Genomic DNA, 14,354 nt, shown 5'->3' on the forward strand with positions numbered 1-14,354 from the left:
CCACCGGTGTGCCTCATCTCTGGAGCTCTCTCAAGGTCACTTGGCTGTAGTCTCTGGAAAACTTGAAGGTGAAACTAAGTTAGGCAAGACCAGAATGCAGTCTGGGCAAAGGAGAGGAAGCAAATCCTGAGGCTCCTCTACCTGCACATACTCCCATGGAGCCCTGTCCTCCTTTTGTCATCTCCCTACTGCCCACCCACTTTTCCATTGCCTCACCGGGGGGTTCACTGTTTAGACACAGACCACAGCTTCTGTGCCACCCAGTGACTGGAACACAGGACTACTGCAACCCAAGTCTTCTCCACCCTGCCAAGTTCAGAGATCAAAGCCCACCGCTTTCTCTGCATGTGGCCTGTAAGAAATTGGTGGCCAGAGTAGGCAGTATCCAAACCACTCAGTTTTCCTCCCATATCCTGACCCAGCCACACTTTCCCTGCATGGTCAGGGAAAAAGAAGGAGTCAGACAGTGGGGAGGAGGCAGCTGTAGACTCCCAGCTCCATAGGGAGCCACCTAAGGCTGGAATGGCTGGCACTCGCACTACCCTGAAAAAAGGGGAAGACAAATCCTCACTGTGGCTCCCCAGGGCCCCACTCGGTCTCTTCTTAGGTACAGGCTCCCCCTGGTGGTTATTCTCATCATTGCCAGCTCCACCCATTACCTTTGCCACCTGGGAAGCCTCAAGTATGCACACACTTGCCCATTTCTGGACTAACGACTGAGGAAGCCTCTGAAGGTGGTAAATTAAGGTTTTTTTGAGGGCAAGGGAAAAGGAGGGGGTCAGGATAGAATTCAGGGAGCAAAATCATAGGGGAGAGGGGAAGGGATCCTGGTCTTGTACTACGACAGTGTCCTAGTAGATACTATTCCAGAAGAGGGAGGAACCTGAGCTGCCAGGATGCTTCTTGTCCAGGGTGGAAACTGCCCCAGCTATCATACTGACCTGGATAATTTGATCCAACCAAAGAGGAAGTTGAGGGCACAGCAGAGTTTTCTCAGAAGGCATAGGGTGTTTGTATTTTATATGAATTTGAAATATAGGAAAAAGATGCCAGATTTTATTCAAAATCAATAAAGTCCCACTTTATGCTCAAAATGTGAAATGAAGGTAAATTTTCCCAAATATAAAACTTTTTGAGACTCACAATTTCAAAGCTAATGGACCATGTGTGTGAACTGTAAAGTGCCATACTATTACTGCATGGATCCCCATTTCTGCTGGTAAACAAAAATTCAGGTGGAGAGGGAAGCTGAATCAGGCTGTGAGGTCAGGGCTGAGTGACCGGGGTCCCTCACCAGTTGTGGGTCGAAGCCTTGAGGTGTTTTCTGCTCTAGTTCCCAGAGGGAGAGCCTGGGCCTGCTCCAAAGGTTGCTACACAGGAGCAAGAACAAAGGTAAAGAAGGACAGAGGCAGAGAGATGAGTAAGAGGATGAGGTTGGACCAGGAGAAGAGAGAGAGGAGACACAGACAGGAAGGGGGAGACAGACCTGGAGGAGGCAGGGAAAGACTCTCACTCTGGAAGGCAGAAGATGCTAGATGCTCTCAAGAGTGACTGCTGTAGGATGCAGGACAGAGCAGAGAGGGGTCCCTTGGGGCCTCTCACCAGAATCATAGCCAGAGCCAGTGGGACAGCTAGTCTAGATTTGGTCTCCCAGAGGTTTCCATTATCTGGGAAATAAAGGAAAAGGGAAGGAATTGTGAAGAGCTGAGGAAGGGTGAGCAGGGGGTGGCCTTCACCAAGAATGAGGTCAGTCCACCTCATCTGGGCCTCCCTGAGCTAAAGGTTCTAGGGAAGCAGACTATCCAGGTCTTTCAGAGGTTTCAGGTCCTCGGGCTTTGGCAACCACTCAGATTCCAAGGTGACACACAGTCTTCTCACAGTCGCTATTATTTTTGTTTTGTACCCAGGAAAAGTGGGCATTGTCCCACCCTTAACCACACGAGGCTGGCACTAGGAGCAGCCTAGAGCCTCAGTTTTGAAGTTGTGCTTCTCAAAAAGTTTTATATTTGGGAAGATTTGCCTTCATTTCACATTTTGGGAATAGCTGAGGAGACATCAGGAAAGCAAGAGGGAGCTCTTCTTCCTGGGTGCTGCCTATGAAGGTGGCAGCCATCTCCTACTTGGCATCCTGGCCACCCTCATACCCCTCATGAAGCCCAAGATCATCAAAAAGAGGACCAAGAAGTTCATCTGGCACCAGTCAGATGGATATGTCAAAATTAAGCAAACTGGGGAAATCCAGGGGCATTGATACTAGGCTGCCCAGGAGATTCAGGGGCCACATCTTGATGCCTAACATTGGTTACGGGCCAACAAGAAAACAAAGCATATGCTGCCCAGTGGCTTCCAGAAGTTCCTGCCTGGTCTATAACCTCAAGCAACTTGAGGTGCTGCTAATGTTCAACAAATCTTCCTGTGCCAAGACTGCTCACAATATCTCCTCCAAGGACCGGAGAACCACTGAGGAAAGAGCAGCCCAGCTGGCCATCAGAGTCCCCAAGCCTAACGCCAGGCTGCATAGCCAAGAAAATGACTTGTGTAGACACCTTGTGCACACATTTTGTTCGTATTAATAAAACCCTAAAACTTGGCACAAAAAAAAAAGACCGAACAATTGTCAGTTTGTCCCAAGTCTGCCCTGCCTCTCCCACCTCTGTGCCCAGCTGCAATTCCCAATCACCATCCTGTCAAACCCTGGGCATCTCTTTTCATTCCTCACACCTCTCACACCCCATCTCTCAGCGTAATGGATTCTGAGCTTATGCATATTGATGATCAAATCCACTGAGTCTATCAGTACACTGAAATTCTTAAAAGTTGAATTCAACAAATCTTCTGTATTATAAACTCTGTTGGCATCTCAATCTTCTCCACCTGGGTGTTCACATCTGGGTGGGGTGGTGGAAATGGAGTGGTAGTACAAAAGAAGGATCTGAGCTGGGGGGGTACCCACCCTACATGTGCCACAATGTCTGCGCCTTCTTATCCCCTCTTTCTGGGATGCCATGAAGAGACTGTGGGTCCCTTACTGGTGTTCCAAGTTTCACTAACTCAAAATCTATGCAACCAATTTTAGGAAAGGGGGGGGATTAGGAGTTGACCCTACTGGGACCTTTTTGACAACTCTTCTAAAAAATCGCTCCATTAAGGGGCTTTTTCTGCATGCAGCCAAGGAAATACAGAGGTGAGAAAAACTAACTGGGAAATGCTCAAAATACAGCCAGCCATACAGAGTTAAAGGGAAGATGAATGATTGCCCTAGTTGGTGTCTTCAGACCAGATCCAAGAGCAGAGGCTATCAGCCCTTTCATTCCATGGATCAGAGTTGCAGAAGTTTCCCAGGTTTCTGAAATTTTCAAACCTTCCTCAGGCTTTGGCCCTCTTTCCATACAGTGATCAACTGTAAAAACTTTTTGAAAGGAAAAGGTGGCATGCAATTGTCTTTGGGGAGATCGTAACTAAGGGGAGGCTAAGAGATGTGAGGAGAGCTGGTGGCCCCCTTCAGCATCCAGCCTAGAGATGTGAGGATCCCCAGAGATTAAATGGGTAGCAAGCAACCTGAGGCTCTTCTATTTGTGGAAAAGAAGAAAGGAGGCATGGTAGTACCAACTACAAGGCTTATATGGCTCTCAGTTCAGGAAGCGAATCCCCAGAGTTGAAAAGAAACAGACCCAGCTGAATGGCTAGGCCCTTATAAATAAGGAAGTAAGGAAGAAACAGAGCTCAGGGAGCTAGCCTGGTTTGGCAAAATAAACCCTTCTGGATCTTTTTAACCCTGATGGTTCCCCCAGTATATTAAGACACCTACCATTGTCAGGAACAGTCCTACTTTGTTAATGATCATATAGGAGTTCATTCAAAAAAGTATTTAACACTGACATCAGTTAATTAACATCTGGAAGCGAGAGGAAGAAAAACCGGGTGGGCAAAGACTAAGACCTTGGGCCTTCCTTGCCTCACTTGTCTGGTGAAGGCAGAAACTCCCCCTTACTCCTTCTCCGAATCCTTGCACGATGGACACAACACCGTCACCTCATTCTACAGAGAACAAGAACCTGACTGACCCTTTCCTGCCACCAGCATCTGTGTGCTTTTCTCAGTTTAAAGGCTCTGATGATCACGCTTGAATCAAATTCCCCATCACAAACGGGCTTCTTTAAGAATTCCCTGGTGGTCCAGTGGTTAGAACTTCATCACTGTTGAGGCTGTGGGTTCAATCCCTGTTCAGGGAACTAAGATCCCACTGCACAGGGTGCAGCCAAAAGGAAACAAGAAAAGAGGGGCTTCTTTAAGTAGGAAGAGATTTCTCCTTTCAGAGTCAATGACTCTCCAAGAATGGGCTTAGATTTCCCTCATCAAACTGGAGGCACATGTAGGAGGTTGAATCATGGCCCCCGAAAGTTACATCTACCCAGAACCTCAGTTCAGTTCAGTTCAGTCGTTCAGTCGTGTCCAACTCTTTGCGACCCCATGAATCACAGCACGCCAGGCCTCCCTGTCCATCACCAACTCCTGGAGTTCACTCAGACTCACGTCCACCAAGTCCGTGATGCCATCCAGCCATCTCATCCTCTGTCGTCCCCTTCTCCTCCTGCCCCCAATCCCTCCCAGCAGAATGTGACCTTATTTGTAAGAAGGGTCCTTGCAGATTTAATTAAGGTAAGGATTTCAAAAGGAGATCGTCCTAGACTAGAGCGGGTCCTAAATCCAAGAATGAGTATTCTCATAAGGCAGAAAAGGAGACAACACAAAGACACAGGAGGAGAATGTCGTGTGAAGACAGAAGCAGGACAAGCGCTAAGTATAGCTGCCTGTGACCAGAAGCTAGTAAAGGGGCATGGGATGGATTCTCCTCAGAGCCCTCTGGAACAAACCAGCCTTGTGAACATTCTGGTTGTGAACTTCTGACCTCCAGAACTGTGAGAGAACACATTTCTGTTGTTTAAAGACAAGTTTCTGGTAATTTGTTACTGCAGCCCTGGAATGCTAATACACAGGGAAAGTATGAGGCTGGGTCTTCCTCATCAGGTCTCCCTAAGGACAGGATGAATATCTTGGGTGGAGGCTATCTTTTTTGGGTCAAACTCAGGGTAGCAGTAAAAGGCTAAAGGTTATGGGAGGCCCCCTTACCAGGCTAAGGCTGAGGTCAAGACTCAGGCAATGAACTTGCACTTGCTGGCAGAGCTCCGTGCACTGAAGCTCTGGCTCCTCTTCCTAGTGAGCTGAGAGGCAAGGTCCCCATTGCTTGCAAAACCTTCAACACTTTTGTTGCTAGGAGAGGAGCCGAGAACAATAAACAGGACCCAAGCGCTGGTGTTGATAGTGGGAAGAGGACCTGGCTTTGACCTCAGCCTGGGGAGGAACAGCTCTGCCAGGCCTAGCTGGGGCTACAGCCCTGGAGACTCTGTGGATAACTTCTACCTCTCCTCAATACACACAGACACACACACACACACATTGAAAGAGCACTTCACACCTCAAAGTACCTCCCTGTCACCTTTCTGTCAGTTACTTCCTCTGACCGTCTGAAGCCCACAGAGCAGCAGTTATGATGCCCATATTACAGAGAAAACTAAGCAGCAAACAGGAAAGCTAGATCCTTGGCTAGCAGGTGAAAGATCTGGAACTAGAAAAGAGACAGGCCTACAGGCCTTAGGTTAGCACCTCTTCCCCTCCCATGTGGACCTGGGAAACCCCTCTCAGCTCCAGAATAGGTCCCCCAGCCATGAGTGGACTGCCTTAGCAGCAGGAGTTTAACTGAGTACTTAGGAAACACAGGCATGTGAACAAAGGCTGAAGAGCACTGAAACTTACAAAGCAAAGGAGGTACATATGAAAATATAACATCCTTCCATTTTAACTAGCCCCAACCCTTCAAGAGAGCTGGCCTGCCCTGCTAACAGTTAGGGCATTCCTCCCAACTGTTAGAAGGTTACCTGGGGACACAGTGGAAATGAACTCACAAGGATTTAATTCTGCCTTTACCACCTACTGTCTGTGCCACCTTGAATAACTTTCTCAAGCTCTCTGAGCCTCAATGTACTCAGTCATAAAAGAGGAAAAGGAATAGTATCTACATTATAGAACAATTTTGAGGATTAAAAGAGGGAATGAATGTGGAAGAATTACTTGTATGATGTAAATTCTATAGATGTCATTTGGAGGCACTAATAGTTAGGAACCTTAGGAATCTCTATGCCAGTACTCTTGCCTGGAAAATCCCATGGATGGAGGAGCCTGGATGGGTGCAGTCCATGGGGTCGCTAAGAGTCGGACGCAACTGAGCGACTTCACTTTCACTTTGCACTTTCATGCATTGGAGAAGGCAGTGGCAACCCACTCCAGTGTTCTTGCCTGGAGAATCCCAGGGACGGGGGAGCCTGGTGGGCTGCCGTCTCTGGGGTCGCACAGAGTCGAACACGACTGAAGTGACTTAGCAGCAGCAGGAATCTCTAAGGTCAGTTCCTCTAACTGTTTTACATTGGAGAAAATGGAGGCTCAGAGGATAAATGATGGAAAAAGGGTCACAAAGTAACTATAACAGAATTATACTATACCAGGAGATGCGATTTTAAAGTAAACCCATAGCTGACTTCCCTGGTGGCACAATGGATAAGAATTCACCTGTTAATACAGGGGACACCAGTTTGAGTACTGGTCCAGGAAGATTCTACATGCTGAGGAGTAGTTAAGCCCATTGGCCACAACTACTGAGCCTGAGCTCCAGGGCCTGCACATCACAACTGAGCCCAGATGCTGCAACTTCTGAAGCCCTCACACCTGGAGTCTGTGCTCCACAACTAGAGAAGCCACTGCAATCAGTCCATACACTGTAATGAAGAGTAGCCCCTGCTCACCACAACTCAAGAAAGCCCACACAAAACAATGAAGACCCAGTGCAGCCAAAAATAAATAAATAAATAAAATTATTTAAAAAAATAAACATATAGGTCAAAAATTAAATCATATAGCCAAAACATGAAAATTCTTTCAATCATCTGGAAAATAAGGTAGAGCTGGCCTCTCAGTAAGTCCCACTCAGCCAGTTTGGAACTGATTGCTGTTTCAGTGGTTGAACACCAGGTTTGGAAGTTGGCTTGCTTATAAGGTCCATGTTGTGTGAAAAATGCTTGAATCATTGAACGCACACTTAGTATAACTGAGATGCCATCTCTCTTCTCAAACTGCCAGTTGTTTAAAATGGAATCGTTCTTCACTGAGTGTAGATGTCTATACTGGTCCTCAGTTAAAATATGTCTACGATCTAGCTCCATAGAGTGGAAGCAAGAGGCAAGCCTTATGGTTGCACCTTCCTCTCAAGCATTTGTTCATCCAGCTAGGGGGGCCTAGCTGCTTTCACTGTGGGCTTGCTTCTTGCTGAGCCTGGATTAGGCTACCTGCCCACAGTCACCCCCCAAAACCTATCTTTCTTACTCTCAATCTGCTCAGAAAAGGATTCCAGCATGGGCTTTTGATGCTGAGATATTGTGATTTATAATAAGAAATGTTTAGCTGGTCTTCATCTCCATTTCTGGCACAGAACTCCTAAAATCCTTGGAGCTTCTTAATTGATAAATCTGTCTAAGAAATGTGTTTTGATATTCATAACAAACCCCCTTTCAACTACTCCAGAGTTTATGTTAATGAAGTGACTTTCAGAAAGTACCTTAATGTTGGGGCTGGTTGCCAGGGGAACAAACCTAGTGATTAGAGGATTGGAACTTCCAGTGCTACCCCTGACCTCCAGGGAAGGGAAAGGGACTGGAGGTTGAATCCATTGCCAATAGCCAATGATTTAATCAGTCATGTCTATATAATAATAATTAAAAAAAAAAACTTAGTCACTCAGCCTGACTCTTTGTGACCCCGTGGACTGTAGCATGCCAGGTACCTCTGTCCACAGCACAGGGATTCTCCAGGCAAGAATACTGGAGTGGGTTGCCATGCTTTCCTCCAGGGAATCTCCCCAACCTAAGGATTGAACCCAGGTCTCCTGCAATGTACGCGGATTCTTTATCATCTGAGCCACTGAAGTCCACGTAATAAGGTTTCCAAAAAACCCCCAAGGGACTGGATTCAGAGAGCTCCCAGCTTGGTGAACCAGAATGAATCCACAAGACAAAAAGCTGGTGTACTCCAAACTCCACTGGGAGAGAGCTCTTGAGTTCAGGACCCTCCCAGAACTTTATATATATCTCTTCACCTTCTGTTCATTCATATCCTTTAATATCCTTTGTAATAAACTGGTAATCTAGTAAGTACACTGATTCCCTAAGTTCTCTGAGCCACTCTAGCAAATTAATCAAACCAAGGAGGGGGGTATGGGAACATCCAATCAATAACCAGTCAGTCAGAAGCACAGGTCACAACCTGGACTTATGATTGGCATCCAAAGTGGACTGAGCTCTTAACTTGTGGGATCGGATGCCATCTCCAAGTAGATAGTGTAGGACACCCCACTGGTGTGGAAGAATTGCTTGGTGATGTTAAAAAATCATAATGGAGATACCCATGGAGGATGATCCACATGCTGATCCCTAGCAAGGGCCTGAAATCCAGGGGAGACAGGATGATAATTGGCCAACAGTTCTCCCAGCCCCTCCTAGTTCCATGCAGGGTGCTTCCATCTTGCCCAGCAGGTTGGATTGGATTTTTCTGATGGTCTGCTTTCCAGGAGATAGTGTTTATATCCGTATCCTGGGAGTTAGAGGGGGCAGGGTCAGGATACCAGGAGTAAGGGAAAATTTGGGGGGAAGAGGGTTTCCTGTCCAGAAAAATCAGGAGAAGAGACAGAGAGATGCGACTGGGTGGGCTGATGTCTCACATCTGTGACTGTGATGCCTGGAATCTGACACTCCCATGTATGACTCAGGCTCTCTGGGAGGCTGGGATTCTGGAGTGGGGGTGGGATCAGAGTCCAGGACTCAGAGAGAAATTCCCAGGGGTGGAGGGAGGGTTAAGTCCCCTCTGGGCCTGAAGAATGGACTTGAGAAAGGAGAGGAGGAGTTTGTACATGTTATTTCCGAGGGCATGGCTGCTGTAGCAAATGGTCTCCTGCAGCTGCTTACTGTTTATAAGCTGCGGATGTTCCAGCCCCTGGGGAGACCAGGCAGGAGGGAGACGGGACAAGAACTCAAATGCAGGTCAGAATGTGCCGAAAGGTTGAGAAGGTCAGTGGAGAGCAGTTGGGGGTGTGGAAGTTAGGAAAAGATGGCTGGAGGTGAGGGGTCCGGGATAAAAGAGAAAAATGGGAAAAGGATCAGAGGCAGATGAGAGGAACCAGGGTACAGGCAGGGGCTGGGTTCGGGGAGTTCTATGTAATGAAAGGGGATGTTTCTTGGAGAGAGGCGGCCCAGAAGGTGAAAGTGTTCGGGGAAGCACACTGACTGAAACCGCCCATCCTGGCCAGCCTTCCTAGTAACCATTTGCATGAGTTGTTTTACAACAGGAGGTCCAGGTGAGGAACATGGATCTAATAAGCCTCCACCAACAGGAAGAGTTCGGAAAAGGTCAAAAGGAGGCACCACGTGTCTGTCCACCTCGCAGGATCCCTCTTGCTAGCATCCATCTTGGCTGAGCAATGCGTGAGCCACCAGGAAGGACTCTGAATCAGAATGATTGGGCAAAGACAATCGGGAAACTAATCCCATCTCTGTAAAACCCGAGACTGCAAGCCACATGGCAGAGCAGTTCTCCTGGGTTCCCTTACCCTATAGAGCTCTCCGCCCGGGTACTCTTTACCAATAAAATCTCTTGCTTTGTCAGCACACGTGTCTCCTAGGACAATTCATTTCCGAGTTTAGACAAGAGCCCAGTTTCGGGCCCTGGAAGGGGTCCCCCTTCCTGCAACAAAAGTGGGGAGCAAGTTGCACAAGGCAGGGAGGGGTTACAGGCTATGATGGGAACTTCCTGAGGGACTAGCTTTCAGACGAGAGGAGTGGGTACTGGGTAGGGAAAGGGCAACAAACAAGAGCAGTGTGCTCATGCCCAGCAGGAAGCAGGCAGATATGTGGTGCTGGGAACTGGACTGTTGAAACAAACAGCACCTGCAGAACTCACCTAAGCAGCTGGTGAAGTCAGGACAGGAAGGTTACAAGATCGAAGATGAAGGCAAGCACCAGGTACAGTTATGTAGCCAGCCTCACATCTCAAAACCTGAGAGGGGGACCGGAAGGAATGTGGTCTTCGGCTTCAGCCAGATATCCAGGTAGCTCTCCATACACATATCCTACTTCCTGTGGGGGGAGGGGAGGGGTGGTGGCAGGGCGGCCTCTGGAGGCCAAACTTGCAAATGGAGCTCCCCTTATCTTCCTGTCATGTCCCACTGGCTGTCCTTGTTTTTTAAGCTCTCACAAGTCTGGGTCTAAGTGGTAGAGGAGGCAGAGTGGTGAGACAGAATGGACCTAATTAGCCAGAACCTCCTGGACAATGGGAGACCGCCTCCACTGTGCCCTCCTTGTGAAGTGAAAGTCTCTCAGTCGTGACCGACTCTTTGGAACCCCATGGACTATACAATCCATAGAATTCTAAAGGCCAGAATACTGGAGTGGGTAGCCTTTCCCTTCTCCAGGGGATCTTCTCAACCCAGGGATCGAACCCAGGTCTCCTGCACTGAAGGCAAATTCTTTACCAGCTGAGCCACAGGAGAAGCTGGTGCCCTCCTTAGATCATCCAGAAAGCATCCTGATGTACCAACACGGGACAGGAGGGCTCTGATCGGGTGCTTCAGAACCTCTCTGCTTTGCCGCTAGGCTGGCCTACTCAATTTACAGTTTCTTAGGTGACTGCAGCCATAAAATTAAAAGCTTTCTTCCTTGGAAGAAAAACTATGACAAACCTAGATAGCATATTAAAAAGCAGAGACAATACTTTGCCAACAAAGGTCCAGATAGTCAAAGCTGTGGTTTTTCCAGTAGTCATGTATGGACATGAGAGTTGGACCATGAAGAAAGCTGAGTGCCAAAGAATTGATGCTTTTGAAGTGTGGTACTGGAGAAGACTCTTGAGAGTCCCTTGGACAGCAAGGAGATCAAACCAGTCAACCCTAAAGGAAATCAGTCCTGAATATTCATTGGAAGGACTGATGCTGAAGCTGAAGCTCCAATACTTTGGCCACTGATGTGAAGAACTGACTCATTAGAAAAGACCCTGATGCTGGGAAAGATTGAGGGCAGGAGTAGAAGGGGACGACAGAGGACGAGATGGTTGGATGACATCACTGACTCAATGGACATGAGTTTGAGCAAGCTCTGGGAGTTGGTGATGGACAGGGAAGCCTGGCGTGCTGCAGTCCATGGGGAAGCAAAGAGTCAGACACAACTGGATGACTGAACTGACCTGAGCTCTTAATGCTCCCATTCCTTCAAACCAATCCTTCCACACCTCCCACTTCAGGATCCCAGCCATTCTCACTCCTGTGGGCTTTGGAGCATCTCCTAGGGTGACCTCCAGGCACTGAGCAGGCTGAAAGAGGGGAGGTGGAGGGACCATTTCTGGTCTGACTGGTGGCTGGGGACTGAGAAGTCTTAGCCCCACTCCACCTACCCCCACCCATCTCCCAGGGCCTCTGGGCATATCACAAGAGGTAATCTTTACTGAAAGTTTACTCTGTGCCAGGCATTTTCCAAACTCTCTGTGTCATTTACTCCTCCTAACAATCCTCTAAGACAGGTACTAATATTATCCCCATTTTAGAGATGAGGAAACATCTCAAAGAGGTTAAATAACTTGTTCAGGATTATCTACTCATCAGTGGTTGGCCCAGGATTCAAAAAAGGAGGTGTCTCTGGCAGGAGCCTGTGCTCTGAACCACCGTGCTGTGATTACTTCAGGGATCCCTATTTTTGTTCATGACACGTGTCCTCTCAGTTCCTCCAAACCTTAATGTTGCCTTCCATCCTTCCCCTCTACTCCCTCCCCATATTCAGTAGGCAGCCCGATTGTATCTGTTCTCTTGCTTGTCTCCCAGTCCCACACATACTCCTTCATTCAGATCTTTGCTACTTCCCACCAGGATTCCATCTCTTTTATGGTTAGTATTTGTTGTTATAAAGGTAGCATGAGTAGGTTAAAGAAACTCCGAAAAATGGCAAAGAGAAGAAAAGTCCACATAGAATGCAATCATCTAACTGTCACCATTGTGCCTTCTCCCCATGTATTTTTTCTCCCAGGCACAGACCTTTTATAGAATTGCAGCCATTTTGTACTATCATTTATAGAATAATAATTTATCATCCGACTTTTTCAGTTAGCACTGATCATAAATGTATTTTTCATTCTTTTAACCTCTTGGTAAGCATCATTTTGATGGCTATATAGCATTCCATTGTTAGGATATCCCACAGTTAACCAAGCCATGCTCCTATCCATCACTTTCTGGAGTTTGCAAATTTTCTATAGCTAATGCTGTGAATCCCAGAAATGAAATTAGTGGGTCAAAGGTTGTGGACAATGATACAAGTTGCTTTTCTGAGAGATTAGTTCAGTCTCTTCACATCCTGCCCAGTATTGGGTAGGATCATTGAAAATCTTTACCTCTTTAGTATGATTCCATTTGTATACTTCAAAAAACAGATAAAACCAATCATGGCATTAAAAAATAAGACAGTGGTTATGCTTGGAGAGGGAAAATGATGGGGAAGGGTCATGAGGAAGACTTTAGGTTGCTGGTAATGTTCTACTTCTTGATCTCAGTTCAGCTGGTTCAGTTTGTGTGTTCAGATGGAGAAAATTTATAAAGTTGTATTCTCATGATAGATGTACTTTTCTGTATGTTATACTTCAATGCAAAGTTTACCAAGTACAACAAAAGCACAAGCAACAAAAGAAAAAATAAATAATTTGGACTTCATCAAAGTTTAAAACTTTTCTGCTTCCAAAGACACCGTCAGGGACTTCCCAATGTGGGGTCCCAGGTTTGATCCCTGGTCAGGGAAATAGATCTCACCTGGTGCAACTAAAAATCCTGCATGCCAAATAAAGATCGAAGATCCTGCATGCTGAAACAAACCTGGTGCAGCCAAGTAAATAAATATTTTTTTTAAAACACCCTCAAAAAAGCAAAAAGACAACCCACAGAATGGGAGACAACATTTGCAAATAATATATCTCATGAAAGACTTATGTCTATAATATATAAATAATTCTTACAACTAAATAAAATAATCTGAAAAAGAATATATATAATTGAAACACTTGGCTGTACAGTTGAAATTAATACAACATTGTACATTAACTATAACTCAAGAAAAAAACCTCAAGGAATTTTAAAAGGGCAAAAGATCTGAATAGACATTTTTCCAAAGAAAATACATAAACGGCTAATAAAAGATGCTCAGTGTCATTAGTCATCAGGGAAATGTAAATCAAAACCATCATGAGATGCTACTTTGCACACTCCAGGATGGTTATGGTTAAAAAAAAAGACAATAACAAGTGTTGGGGAGGATATAAAGAAATCAGAATCTTCATATATTACTAGTGGAACTGTAGAGTGGTGCAGTCACTTTAGAAAAAAGTCTGGCAGTTGCTCAAAAGGTTAAACATAGAGTTGCCATTTGACCCAGCAATTCCACTCCTAGGTATATATCCTAGAGAAATCAAAATATGTATCTAATCAAATATGTGTATGCAAATGTTCATAGAGCATTACTCATAGCAGACAAAAAGAAGAAAAATATCCAAATGTCCCTCAACTGACGAATGGATAAATAAGATGTAGTATATTCATACAATGAAAAATTATATTTGGCAATAAAAAGAAATGAAACAGTGACACATGAGACAACATGGATGAAACTTGAAAATATTCTGGTAAGTGGTAAAGCTAGGCACAAAAGACCATATATTGTATGAATCCATTTATATGACATGTCTAGAATAGGTAAACTTAAAAAGACACAAAGTGAATTAATAGTTTCCTGGGGCTGGGATAGTGGGGGAAAATACTGAGTGATTGTTATTGGGTATAGGTTTTCTTTTGGGAATGATGAAAATGTTTTAAAATAAATTTTGGTAAAAAAAAAAATAAAAAAATAAAATAGATTTTGGTGATGTTTGCACAACACTTAAGAATATACTAAAAGCCATTGAATTGTGTACACTTTAACTGGGTGAATTGTGTACACTTTAACTGGGTGAATTGTGTACACTTTAACTGGGTGAATTGTATGGCATGCAAATTATATCTCAATAAAGCTGTTATATTATTTTTTTAATTTACTAAAAAAACTTTGTTACTTTAATAGACAAAAAGAGTCATACTATTTAAATAGAATTAAATTGCTATAGTTCTACGTGTTTTAGTCTTAGTATTGATATTTCCTCCTCTGAAATTGTCCTTTACCCTTTTATCT

At 45.5% G+C, this 14,354-nt stretch overlaps 1 pseudogene; it reads left to right on the forward strand.

Annotated features, from left to right (window-relative positions):
- The first annotated feature begins 1,100 nt into the window (after positions 1-1,100).
- LOC138070208 (large ribosomal subunit protein eL32-like) lies at positions 1,101-2,573 on the forward strand (annotated as a pseudogene).
- Positions 2,574-14,354: the final 11,781 nt, after the last annotated feature.

The sequence above is a fragment of the Capricornis sumatraensis genome, chromosome 23 (genome assembly GCF_032405125.1).
Source record: "Capricornis sumatraensis isolate serow.1 chromosome 23, serow.2, whole genome shotgun sequence".
In the NCBI taxonomy this organism is placed as follows: Eukaryota; Metazoa; Chordata; class Mammalia; order Artiodactyla; family Bovidae; genus Capricornis; species Capricornis sumatraensis.